General features: G+C 36.4%; 1 non-coding gene and 1 pseudogene across 1 annotated transcript; both read left to right on the top strand.

Moving 5' to 3' along the window:
* Positions 1 to 694: 694 nt before the first annotated feature.
* Positions 695 to 14,191, top strand: part of LOC126025802 (kynurenine/alpha-aminoadipate aminotransferase, mitochondrial-like) — a 95,453-nt pseudogene continuing 81,956 nt past the window's right edge.
* On the top strand, positions 3,886 to 3,990 carry LOC126026784 (U6 spliceosomal RNA). Its single transcript, XR_007502004.1, has one exon. It is a non-coding gene; the product is annotated as a U6 spliceosomal RNA (small nuclear RNA).

Below are 14,191 nucleotides of genomic sequence, written 5' to 3'. Positions count from 1 at the left end.
TAGACACAGAGAGGACCTCTTAGACTAGCAGCCTGGGGGGCAAGAAAGGGGGATATGAGATGTATACTGGGAACAGGGGTGGTGGGAGGACAACATTGATAGTGGTAATGCCCCTGATTTAATGTCACTATGTATCTAAAATATTACTGTGAAAGATTTGTAATCCACTTTGGTCAAAATAAAAATTATTATTAAAAAAAAAGAAAGAAAAAGTTGGCTTTACAAACAATCTTAGGAAGCATTGTTTTGGGTTTCAGATCTGGGAGTGCATAACTTGAAGATTGATCTTAAATTTATTGCATCCTTAGTAATTACTTTTAAAATTAGAACCAAAACTGTCATTAAATCACATGATTTATTTATTGGATATTTAAGTACTATCAAAGCATGCTTAATTCCAAAACATTCTTTCACGGAGTAAATATAAAATATTTAGTGCATTTTTTTTTGGTTAAGTGTATTGCAAATAATGAAACCAGAAATGCCTGTGGTTTTTACTACTCACCACTATTCATATATAAACAGGCCTAGGAAACCAAGAATAACTCCCTAGATTGTTGGATCTACTCTTAAAAGCATGTTCTACTACAATAGCTATTATATTGACCAGGGTTGGGTTTACTGGCATAGTTTATGGCTGTAGCTGTGGTTATGCTAGAAACTATTGGAAAAAAGAAGGCAGTTGTTGTCCAGTATGACAAATACAAGTTCTGTGAAGTCAACTGAGAAACTTCTACAGCAACTTATCCCATGGTACTTATCCTGTTGCCACAAGTTTAGGGTTTCCAGAAAGACGTTTAATGGAAAATGAACTCATTTCAGACTATCAGGAAACACAAAGGTCAGGTTTGACATGCTGTTTATATTGATCCAAATCTTCTAGAATACTTTAAATTTTACATTTTGGAATTGTGACTTTGCTTCATTGTTGCATGTCTGCCATCCTTTTTGAATTTACATATGAGAAAATTATAGCGTAGTTTTTCTCCACTAAATGTTATTTCATAAGGCATGTTTCCTCATAATGTATATAAGACAACATAAAGACAGAGATGGTAGTGTTAAAAGAAAATTCTATTGTAGTGTACTTTAAAGTTTGGAGGTTTTCCTAAACAGTCAAATGACTATCTATAATAGGTACAAAGGCACAAATGCTGGTCCATATACTATATAATTATACATATATCAAATTTGTGGTTGGTGTGATAAGGCAGTAGATAGGCTATTTGCTTTGAACCTGGTCAAATCAGATTCCATTCTCAGCACTACATATGGCCTTTTGCTCACCACCAGTAATGATCTCTGAACATAGAGACATGACTTAGCCCTGAGCATTATTGAGTGCAGACTAGAAACCTACTTGTTTAATATAAAATATGATTTGATGTTTCAACTTGAAAAATACCATCCTAAATAGTACTTATAAGTTTATTATTCACCTTGGTAAATTCCATTATGACCCAGAAACGTATTGTCTACTTGGAATTTTAAAACTCCTTGGCATTCTGCACCAAAATTTAAGCACAAGTTCATGGCCTGCAATCAACACTACTATCTTCTGTGTTTGGCTCAATGAGCCCATTGGCACTGGGTAGACTTAGATGGAAAACTGTGAACACATCCACTGTGCTATTTACACCCATGACTTGAAAGTTCTAAAGGCCTAAACAAGTAAAAGGTCTGCTAAAGAGGTAGAGAAACAGAAGTAGAGTTTAAGTCATTTCAGTCATTTGGCTAGGATTTTTAATGTACTTGCCTTTAGATAAAAACTATAAAACTCTCTTGGACCCGTCCGTATATCCCCATGTCTTCTTTACTCTGAAGAGAAAGAACATAAAGGCCTAGATTTCTTCAAATTGTGCTATTCAGAATTGGAGTTTATAATGACTTTCTAGCAGATAAGAGACTACCTACCAGGTTCCTTCAGAAGTATTATGCATTAATATGCATTTGCAGCCACATATCCATTCTTGTCTGTTCAGGCAAATGATTTGCCTCATTCACTATGTTCAATAAATAAAACTACCAACAAAATTATAAAGTCTTAATGCTCAACAGACTATTATCAAATTGAATCTGAAAATGCATTAAAATATAAACCACATATTATTTACTCAAAGTATACATGACTGGTTCAATATTCAAAAATCTATTTATATAATCCCTTGCACCAATAGTTTAGAGAAGATACACACGATCATATTAATAAGTGTGGAAAAAAACATTTGAGAATATACAGCATTTATTCAGGACCACTAGTTGTCAATATTTAACTGAAATTTAAAATTAAGACAATAATAATGAAAAATATATTCAAAAGTAAAAGGTAAGAATAAAACTGCATGTCACAAAATCATCTATGCATAAAATTCAAAATTAGTAAAATATTGTGAAACCTAACACTCTTTTTTTGTTTCATTTAGGTTTTTGTTTTGGAGCCATTGCAAGCTGTACTCAGGACTTATTTCTGGTTCTTGCTCAAGGATCACTCCTGGCAAGGCTGATGAGGGTGCCATGGGCCAAGCACAGATCACACACATGCAAGTCTGTCAAACTAACCACTATACTATCTCTCTATCTCCAAGTATTCATTTATGGTAAGTCTGCATTATAAAAGGCTACAGCCTATTTTACCACATAGTCTTCATACACTGTTTTTTTTTTTCATAAGACTGGCATAATCTATTCTAAAAGCTTACATGATAGCTGTATCCATTTTTTCCCAGCAAATTTGGTATGAAATCTGAGATTACTATGCAGTGAAAATGGTATACAAATCCTAATTACTTTCCTTAATTTCAGCAATCATAAAGCAATCATAAAGACCATTTGTGAACTTACTGCATATAATATCTAGTACTTAGTCATATTTCATGATATGCATGTGAAACTTTTATGATGTTATAATGCGATGTTCCCGAAATTAAGAAATAATTTAAAAAATGGTCAATGATATAATACAGAGCTAAAGTGTGTGTCTTGCATATGTGAGACCCCAAGTTTGACTCCTGGCAGCACATGGTCTCCAAGAACCACTATATTGAACTCTAGTGACCTTCAGCACAACTGCACACATCAGCATTGCATTGTTGAGCTTAACATTGACCATCTCTGCCCAGTTTGCCACATGTTGCCAAGACTATTCCTGGAAATTCTGAGAATTCATTAGCAGATTCTCAAAAATTATTTTATTTTATTAGTATCCAAAATATACATATTGTCATATTTCTAGCATAAAATATTTGTTAAGAAAGCTAAAAAATTAAAGGATGTATTAAATTTTAAAAATTAACCAAATAAATGAAAATATGTATTCTGTACCCATCAGTGTGAAAACTTAATATTTTCAATATATCTGTTCTTACCAATTCAAGACAACCTTTCAGAGAAATTCCAATTAAAAATCACAGTGAATTCTTCAGAAAATAGACTATGTAATTATAAACCTTTTATAGAGAGAAGTACACAGTAGAAACTCTATTGAAAAGAAATTATAGAACTAATACTAAGTTCCAGACTTATTAGAAAACAGAGCATCAAGAAAGCGTATTTTGCTCAAATTTAAAAATATCAAATATATCAGTGAAATGCAACTGAGACCAGAAACAGAGCCTCTTTAAAGTGGTCCGTTAATCTTTGACAAAAGAACAGTCAGAGCTTAGGAACAGAATGAATAGCCTTAATTTAAATATGAAAGTCAAGTCCCAAATTAAAGTTAGCTGTTAATAAAACCGTTGAAATCATACTTAATTTCTTGTATAGTATAATAGCATAAGAATATAAATTTGTAATGTAATTCTAATGGACCACAATGTGGGAAGATTTGTAGTGAAATTTTATTGTGAAGATAGGCACTTCACAACTCACAGTAAAATCGTGCATTCTGTGCTCGCTTTGGCAGCACATATACTAAAATTGGAGATACAGAGAAGATTAGGATTGCCCTTGCACAAGGATGACATGCAAATTTGTGAAGCGTTCCATATTTTAAAAAAAATGTGCATTCTTAAGCAGCCCTTTAACCTGAATCTGCAAACAAATATGAATAATAAAGCAGTTACTTCTATTTCTAAATAATTATTTATAATAAAAATATTTATTGAAAAAACTCGACCCTGCTGTGCCTTTGTTCACTCTGAGGACTTCAAGGGAAACTTCTCCTGCGCTTGTCTGCCTGTGTTTCTGAAGGTCTCCTCAGAGGCCTACAAAAAACTGTTAACTAGAGGCAGCAGAAGAGTGGCATCACTTCGCTTCATGGCTGCTCACTCTTTCTAACCAATGAACCCCACCACAACATGCAGGAATAACTACACTACAAGCGTGACAATGGGGAAACTTCACAGGCAAACACCATGCACAGAGAATGGAGACGAAAGCTCGGATGACCTAATAAATTCCAACCACCTGATTAACCTCTTGGATATAAGGAACTTAAAATAGCAATATAGAAGATGTTTGAAGAAATCAAAGAAAGCATAGATCAATCTGAACAGAACACAAAAACAGAAATCAGAAAACTCCAAACTTAAATAACAGATCTGAAAAACATGGTAGCTCAACTGAAAAACTCAATGAATGGCCTCGCCAGCAGGGTATCAGCAGCTAAGGAGAGAATCAGAGTACTGGAAGATGTGATACAGAAAAACTCAACACAACAGAAAAAATTGGAAAAGAACCTTAAGACAAATGAGCAGGCAATGGAAAAAGTACTCAAGGGATGCGAACAGATGAAAATAGAAGTCTTTGATAAACTCAACAGAAACAACATAAGAATCATTAGAGTCCCAGAGACCCAGGTAGGAGATCTCCAGGAAGAATCAACTGTCAAAGACATCATCAAAGAGATACTCCAAGAGGTAAAGACTACATGCAATCAAATCCTGCATGCCTGAAGAGTACCAGCTAAAAGAGACCCAAAGAAAAACACCCCAAGACAAATCCTCTTTACAATGATAAATCCCACAGATAGAGATAGAATACTGAAAGCAGCAAGATCAAAAAGGGAAATTACATTCAAAGGAGCATCCCTAAGTCTTACCACAGACATGTCACAAGAAACTCTCAAGGCCAGAAGACAGTGGTGGGATATTGTGACAAGACTGAATGAAATGAATATCTCACCGAGAATACTGCACCCAGCCCAACTCACGTTCAGGTTTGAAGGAAGAATACAGAGCTTCATATATAAACAACAGCTCAGAAATTTCACAGATGATAAACCAGCCTTAAAGGAAAAACTGACAGGTCTACTCTAAGACAAGAGAGATGAACAAACACACCAAACTTATCTACAAAGATGACATTAAATCCTATGACAATCATCTCCCTCAATGTCAATGGACTAAATTCACCAATTAAAAGACACAGAGTGGCAAAATGGGTCAAAAAGATGAATCCAACCTTCTGCTGCCTACAAGAAACACATATGAATAGTCAGAACAAACATAGACTCAAAATAAAAGGCTGAGGAAAATCATCCAATCAAATAACACACGTAAAAAAGCTGGGGTGGCCATATTAATATCTAATGACACCAACTTCATACTCAGAAAAGTGGTAAGGGACAAAGATGGACACTATGTACTAATCAAGGAATATGTGCAACAGGAAGAAATCAGAATATTAAGCATATATGCACCCAATGAGAGACCAGCAAATTATCTAATACAATTACTGACAAATCTGAAAGAAGAAATCAATAATAACGCAATCATTGTGGGACCTCAACACGGCCATGTCAATACTTGATAGGCCAACCAGACTGAAACCCAAAAAAATGTATACTAGCCCTGAAAAGAGTGATGGAAGAAAGAGAACTAGTATATATATATATATATATATATATATATATATATATATATATATATATATATATATATATATAGGACACTCCATCCCAAAAATCCTGGATACACATTCTTCACCAATGTACATGGGTCATTCTCCAGAATAGACTACATGCTGACACATAAAATATACCTCCATAAAATCAAGAGGATAGAAATCTTACAGGCTACCTTTGCTGACCTCAAGGCTCTGAAATTAGATGTGAACTACAAAGCCACACAGGAAAAAAAAACTTTAACAATTGGAAATTAAACACCCTGTTACTGAACAACCAGTGGGTCCGAGATGAAATCAAAAAGGAAATCAAAACTTTCCTGGAAACAAATGAAGACACAAACTGCCAGAATCTATGGGGCACAGCAAAAGCGGTCCTGTGAAAAAAATTTATAGCTCTACAAGCACACAAGGAAGAAGGGGCATATCTAAATAACTTAATGACTCAGTTCAAAAAATTAGAAAATGACCAAAAAAGGAACCAAAAGTAGGGAGACAGAAGGAAATAACAAAGCTAAAAGCAGAACTCAATGAAGTGGAAACCCAAAAAACAATTGAAAGATAAACGAAAGCAGAAGCTGGTTCTTTGAAAATATAAACAAGATAAATAGACCATTGGCAGAACTCAAAAAGAAAAAGAGAGAGAGAGAGAAATCTGATAATCCGTATTAGAAATTAAAAGGGGGAGATCACGGCAGATATTGCAGAGATCCAAAGGGTAATCAGAGACTACTTTGAGAAATTTTATGCTACTAAACATAAGAACCTAGAAGAAATGGAAAAATTCTTGGACAACTGCAACCTTCCACATTTAAGTAAGGAGTATGTAGCATATCTAAAAACCCCCACCACTACTGAGGAAATTGAAACTGTAATCAAACATCTGCCCAAAAAGAAAAGCCCAGGCCCAGATGGATTTCCTAATGAATTTTTTCAAATCTTTCATGAGGAGCTACTACCAATCCTAGCCAGGCTCTTCCATGAAATTGAAAAAACGGGAACACTCCCAAACAGCTTTTATGAAGATAACATCACCTTGGGACCAAAACCAGACATAGATGCTGCCAAAAAAGAAAATTACAGACCAATATTCCTGATGAATGCTGATGCAAAGATCTTCAACAAAATCCTGGCAAATATGATCCAATGCATCATCAAGAAGTTCATACACTACGACCAAGTAGGTTTTATCCCAGGAATGCAAGGATGGTTTAACATCCGTAAATCTATCAACATTATACACAACATCAACAAAAAGAAAAATAAAAATCACATGATCATATCAATAGATGAAGAGAAAGCATTTGATAAGGTCCAACATCCATTCTTGATCAAAACTCTCAGCAAGATGGGAATGGAAGGAACCTTTCTCAATCTAGTGAAAGCCATCTACCACAAGCCAATGGCAAATATTATCCTCAGTGGAGAAAAACTAAAATTTTTTCCTCTAAATTCTGCTACAAGACAAGTCTATCTGCTCTCACCAGTCCTCTTGAACATACTACTGGAAGTTCTTGCTATAGCGATCAGGCAAGAAGAAGGTTTCAAGGGAATTCAAAAAGGAAAGGAAGAAGTCAAGCTCTTATTGTTTGCAGACGATATGATACTCTACTTAGAAAACCCTAAAGACTCTACCAAAAAGCTTTTAGAAACAATAGACATATATAGCATCGTGTCAGGCTACAAAATTAACACAGAAAAATCAATGGCCTTCTTATAAACCAATAATGATAGGGAAGAGAAGGAAGTCAAAAGGCAATACCATTCACAATAGTGCCACACAAACTAAAATGTCTTGGAGTCAACTTGACCAAAGACATGAAGGACCTATACAAAGAAAACTATAAAGCCCTGCTCCAAGAAATAAGAGAGGACACACAGAAATGGAAACACATACCCTGCTCATGGATTGGCAGGATTAACATCATTAAAATCGCAATACTCCCCAAAGCATTATACAGATTTATTGTGATCCCCTTAAATATACCCATGGCATTCTTCAAAGAAGTGGATCAAACACTTATGAAGTTCATCTGGAATAATAAACACCCTCAAAGAGCTAAAGCACTCCTAGGGAAAAGGACAATGGGAGTCATTACTTTCCCCAACTTTAGACTGTACTACAAAGAAATAGTTATCAAAACAACATGGTATTGGAATAAAGACAGACTCTCAGATCAGTGAAGTAGGCTTGAGTTCTCAGACATTGTCCCACAGACATACAATTACCTAATTTTTGACAAAGAAGCAAGAGATTCTAAGTGGAGCAGGGAAAACCTCTTCAACAAATGGTGCTGGCAGAACTGGTTAGCCACTTGCAAAAAAAGCGAACATAGACCCCCAATTAACATCATGTACAAAGGTAAAATCCAAATGGATTAAAGACCTTGATATCAGACCTGATACCATAAATATATAGAACAACACGTCGGTAAAACACTCCATGACATTGAGACTAAAGGCATCTTCAAGGAGGAAACTGCACTTTCCAAACAAGTGTTAGCAGAGATCAACAGATGGGAGTATATTAAACTGAGAAGCTTCTGCACCTCAAAAGAAATAGTGCCCAGGATACAAGAGTCACCCACCGAGTGGGAGAAACTATTCACCCAACACCCATCAAATAAGGGGCTAATATCCGAAATATACAGGGCACTTACAGAACTTTACAAGAAAAAAACTTCTAATCCCATCAAAAAATTGGGAGAAGAAATGAACAGACACTTTGAGAAAAAAGAAATACAAATGGCCAAAAGACACATGGGTAGTGTTCTTTACATGACTGAAACCCAAACACAATCATGTATGTAATCAAGGTGTTTAAATAAAAAAAAGTATGGTAATTAAAACTAAATATTTAAAAATATCAACTATGAAATAATTTAAAATATCAACTAATAATAGTTATTATTTGTAGGTTTACTCACTGTAACAAATGCAATCATTTGGTGGGGAAATTTTGCATGCACTGAAGTAGACATGGATTTTCTCTCCTATCCAAGTGCTCTATGTAGTCAGGTCCTTCAGCACTTGTAAAATTACTCGAAATTTATCAAGAGTCTGAAACAGATGTCTAATAATTGCACTGGGATTTCTGAACCATGACCTCAGCTATGTCTTCTCAGGTACTATGGGACTTCTCATCACTGTAACAGAGACAGTTCAAGTTTGGCAGTCTTCCTCCATAAAAAAAAACTTTAATCCTTAAGACAGCAAATTATCATATATTGAATGAAACATATTTATGTACAAGTATACACTTTCTGCATGCTAGTAAATTCAGCCAAAGAGAGCCAATACACACACAAATCAAAAGTCTACAATATTAAACACATTGCAAAATACTTTTGTGGCACTAGGGTTATTTATTTTATGTCTGTAAACACAAATAATAATCAGGATTATATTGGGGTGTGGCTAAAGATGACACTTAATTTTCTCCAAAGAAAAATGAACAAGAGAGGCCAGAGAGATAGCATAGCAGTAGTGTTTGTCTATAATGCTGCTGACCTGTTATAGACCCAGGTTTAATTCCCAGCATCCCATATGGTCCCCTGATCCTTTCAGCTGCTATTTCTGAGTGCAGAGCCAGGAATCACCCCTGAGAAATGCTGGGTGTATCCTAAAAAAAAAGAAAAAAGAAAGGAAGGAAAGAAGGAAGGGAGGAAGGTAGGAAGGAAGGAAGGAAGGAAGGAAGGAAGGAAGGAAGGAAGGAAGGAAGGAAGGAAGGAAGGAAGGAAGGAAGGAGAAGGAAGGAAGGAAGGAAGGATGAAGAAAGGAAGGAAGGAATGGACGAAGGGAGGGAGGAAGGGAGGAAGGAAGGGAGGAAGGAAGGAAGGAAGGGACGGAGGGAGGGAGGGACGGAGGGAAGAAGGAAGGGAGGGAGGGAAGAAGGAAGGAAGGAAGGATGGAAGGAAGGAAGGAAGGAAGGAAGGAAGGAAGGAAGGAAGGAAAGAAGGAAGGAGGGCAGGCAGGGACGGAGGGAGGGAGGAAGGGAGAGAGGGAGGAAGGGAGGAAGGGAGAGAGGGAGAAAGGGAGAAAAGAAGGAAGAAAGGGAGGAAGGAAGGAAGGAATAGAGGAAGAAAGAAAAAAAGAAGAAAGAAAGAAAGAAAGAAAGAAAGAAAGAAAGAAAGAAAGAAAGAAAGAAAGAAAGAAAGAAAGAAAGAAAGAAAGAAGAAGAAAGAAAGAAAGAAAGAAAGAAAGAAAGAAAAAAGAAAGAAAGAAAGAAAGAAAAGAAAGAAAGAAGGCAGGCAGGCAGGAAGGAAGGAAGGAAGGAAGAAGGAAAGAAAGAAAGAAAGAAAGAAAGAAAGAAAGAAAGAAAGAAAGAAAGGAAAGAAAGAAAGAAAGAAAGAAAGAAAGAAAGAAAGAAAGAAAGAAAGAAAGAAAGAAAGAGAGAGAGAGAGAGAAAGAAAGAAAGAAAGAAAAGAGAAGAGAAAGAAAGAAAGAAAGAAAGAAAGAAAGAAAGAAAGAAAGAAAGAAAGAAAGAAAGAAGAGAGAGGAGAGAGAGAGAGAGAGAGAAAGAAAGAAAGAAAGAAAGAAAGAAAGAAAGAAAGAAAGAAAGAAAGAAAGAAAGAAAGAAAGAAAGAAAGAAAGAAAGAAAGAAAGAAGAAAAAGAAAGAAAGAAGAAAGAAAAATAAAGAGTGAAAAAGTGAAGAGAGAAAAGTAAAAAGTGAACAGGAACTTGGAAACATAGAGTTTTGGAATACATATTTATTCATAGCACTTTTGCACTTCCATTCTCAGGCAAGATAAATGGTTGTGGCGGAGGCATAAATTCCTTTAAATCTACTAACCAGAAATCGGAAGAGGCATCTATTTTGACAAACCTGTCCAAATATAACAAGCCAGACAGGGGAGATAGCTCAAATGGTAATCCTCTGAGGTTGGTTATTCCTGACTCTTACTGGTCCATTGAGTTCTGCCAGTCATGGCTTTTATGAAACACAAATATGCAACAGGCTACAACTTGAGTTACCAGGAAAGAATTGAGATTAGTTAATTGAATAAAATGAGTGAAATGAGTTAGAAGGAGGGGGACAGATGCAAAATAATCTCATGTTGTTTTAATATATACATTTAAGAGTCATAGTGTTGGTAAGGGATGGTGAGGCCCCTTTCAGCTTGGCCCGACTCCAGCAGGGTTATGGTGGAGACATTCACAAAGCATTCAGATGAAGTTCCAGGAGTAAGCCAGTTTTATTTCAAGGTCCTATATGCCATGTACATTTCCTAACATGGCTTCTATGCTAAGCCTTTTCCAAGCAGCCACTTCTCTGCTCCTTCTCTGGCTCTCTGCCTCTGGCTCTCTTTCAGCTGCTCTTCAGGCTTCAATGCTGACTGACTCCCTTTCTTGGTTCTTTTTGCTTCTTCTCTCCGCTGATTCTCCTTTTTTATTCTCTTTGCTGATTCTCTGTTCTCTCTCTAATTCTCCTTCTTACAACCTCTCTGCCCCTAAGCAGACTCCTATTCCCACCCATTCCAGGTGTATGTGGTTCTGATCATTCAGGTGAGAAAAATACGAAGCTGAGGGAGGTAATACCCAAAATCTCACTCATGTGGATATAAAGAAACACAGTAGGGTACTAAGTTATGCCCAAACTCAATAAGAGTAAAATCAGGAAACGGGTCATTATTAGGAAGATTGACACTTGGGACCGATAGATCAGAGAAGGGATCACTATGGCAATGATAAAGTGATCACACTGATCACATTGGAGGAGGTCCAGGTGATAAAAAGAAACAAAGTAATTCGCATGATATCCTGTCAGTAACAGTATTATAAACTACATGCCTAAAAGGAAACAATAAAGTGCCTACCATTGAGACAGACTTTTAGGCAAGAAGGAAAGTGGGGAGAGTGGTGGAGGGAATGGGACACTGGTACAAAAAAGAATTGGTGTTGGAATATTATATACCCGAAACTCAAGCATAATTAACTTTGCACTTCACAATTATTCAATTTTCTAAAATTTCCATTAACTTATTAGGGGCAGGGTGAAAATAAGTGGTTATTTGGATCAAATATCATGTTTCAAAATTATTTTTTAGTGGTACTAGGGATGTTTCAGTGATGACTGTCACATTCCATTTGGTAGCAAGTGTGGTACTAGCCAGACTTTTCCAGCAGACTACTTTGAAATTAACCGTCACCAGGCTTAACATGTTCTTACCTGTCTAAAAAATGTCTAAGCATTTGTTATTGATTCCTTTTGTATAATTTGCTGGTCTCAGTGCATGTTTATACAACCTCTAAAAGGGAACTCTCCATGGTCCAAATTTAGGGACATTGCTATCAAACAATTAGCTTCTTTGGCTGGATAAAACCCTTTGGGTAATATGCATGCAGTCTTTTCTACTTTGGGAAAAATCTATGAATAGTAAAGATATGGATTCTCGGTGGGTTCTCCAATGCAAAGGAGACCATTGCATATAGAAAGTAAAGACATAATACATTTCTACCTTGTAACTTCAGATGGAAAGACTGGAATGTTGACAGTTGTTGAAAATATTTAAGTTCCTTTGAATTCCTGGATCGTCCCCAAGAAATCTTATGGCCCAGAAGTCATAGGTACCCACCTACCTTCTTCGCTAGTAGAGAGATGCTGGACTAAAATATCACAGAATGAATGACTCGTCTGTCTTCTCAGAAACACCAGATTAAGACTGATAGTTCTGTTTCTATTCTAGTCACTCAATAATGTAGAATTGGGTGTTTAAAAATCATATGTTTTTCCCTTTATCTCATTTCCAGTGCTTACTCTGTAGGGATGAAGTGCAAATTATTGAAGACCATAAAAGAAAGGTGCTCTCTTGAAAAACAGTAATCTCTTTTACACAATAAATAAGACATAGGAGGAAAAAGAAGAAATTAGTCCTATAATTCAAAGTAATTAAATTGAGATTGATAATGGCCTTTTGAGATAGGATATTATCTTTTATTAGAGACATAAAATGATTGAATGACTAATTGTAGAATAACAAAGAAATCTCGGCTCTATGATCCTCTCTACTTTAAGAAGTGCTAGAATCATTTCAAAAGAAAGTTAATTTAAAATACTGAGCAAATATATAGCCTTGGGTTTTAGAAGCCAACAATGAGGGTATATAAAAGACAATATTCATAGTGACATTTAGACTTTGCATATTACATATCATTTAGGGTTTTTTCCTTTATTTTAGAAGGGGGGGTGTCCCACTCCCAGCTGTTCTCAGAACTTTACACTCAAGGGGGCCTCCAAAGACCAGCTTCCAGAACTGTGCTGGGTGCAATAAGGAAGTAAGACAGCAGCGACTCCCAAAGGAGTGGCCCTGAACTGAGCTGTTGGGAGATGGGGTCTTTGGTGGTAGGAATGTTGCACTGTTGAAGGTGGCTGTTCTTTTTATGACTGAAACCCAACTACAATCATATTTATAATCATGGTGCTTAAATAAAGATTATTATTCAAAAAATTCCCAGTTTCCTGCCTGTGGCTGGCAGGAGGTCGTGGGGGACAGCAGCTTTCTGTGGAGCAGGGGACAGGAGACATCAACTAGCGCAATTCCTCAAGGTAAGTGGTACCAGAAAGAAGGCCTTCGCTATCCAAGTTCTAAATGAGCTGGTGAGCATGTTGCCCACATTTCTCAACTCTTTGGCTACTGGATCACCAAACCCCAAGTAACTGTTCCCTTTCAAGTCTGCTATCATCACAGTAGAAAATAAAAACCCTATCTACTTCAAAGAGGAAAGCATGCATTGAGCCCTTCAGTATACCCTAAGTGCTGGAATTCCAGAATTATTATTATCCTGGCTTAAAAATTTATAAATAAAATTGTATAATCCTCCTACCATCAATTATCCATCCAATGAAGGACAAATGGACATATGCATCACATCTGGCAGTCAAGATGGTCTTTCAAGAAATTTGAAATGATAATTAATACTGGAATTTACATCTACAATGAGCCCCTTTACTCAGAAACACTTCATGCTCTACAACCATCATGTTGCAACTTTATTAATGTTGCAGTGACAAAGACGGAATTATTCCGGAGTCTCTCAACAAAGTATTTTCCAGATGGAAAACAGGAAGTGCCAGGAATCCTGCCAAAAACACCCCCAAACTTCTTTATGCCATCCCAATGGCAACAATTCTACTGGAGACTCATTTACAAGTAATTGTGAAAAGGAAATCTATGAGCTAGCACAAAAATACGACTTCCTCATTACTGTAGATGATCCTTATTATTTTCTCCAGTTCAGTAAGCCCTGGGTGCCAACATTTCTTTCCATGGACATTGATGGCCACGTCATCTGGGCTGCACTTTCTCAAAGCCCTGTTCTCTGGGTTGAGAATAGGGTTTCTAACTGGCC

Source organism: Suncus etruscus, chromosome 13 (genome assembly GCF_024139225.1).
Source record: "Suncus etruscus isolate mSunEtr1 chromosome 13, mSunEtr1.pri.cur, whole genome shotgun sequence".
NCBI classification, from domain to species: domain Eukaryota; kingdom Metazoa; phylum Chordata; class Mammalia; order Eulipotyphla; family Soricidae; genus Suncus; species Suncus etruscus.
This window is presented reverse-complemented; position numbering and strand designations above follow the sequence as displayed.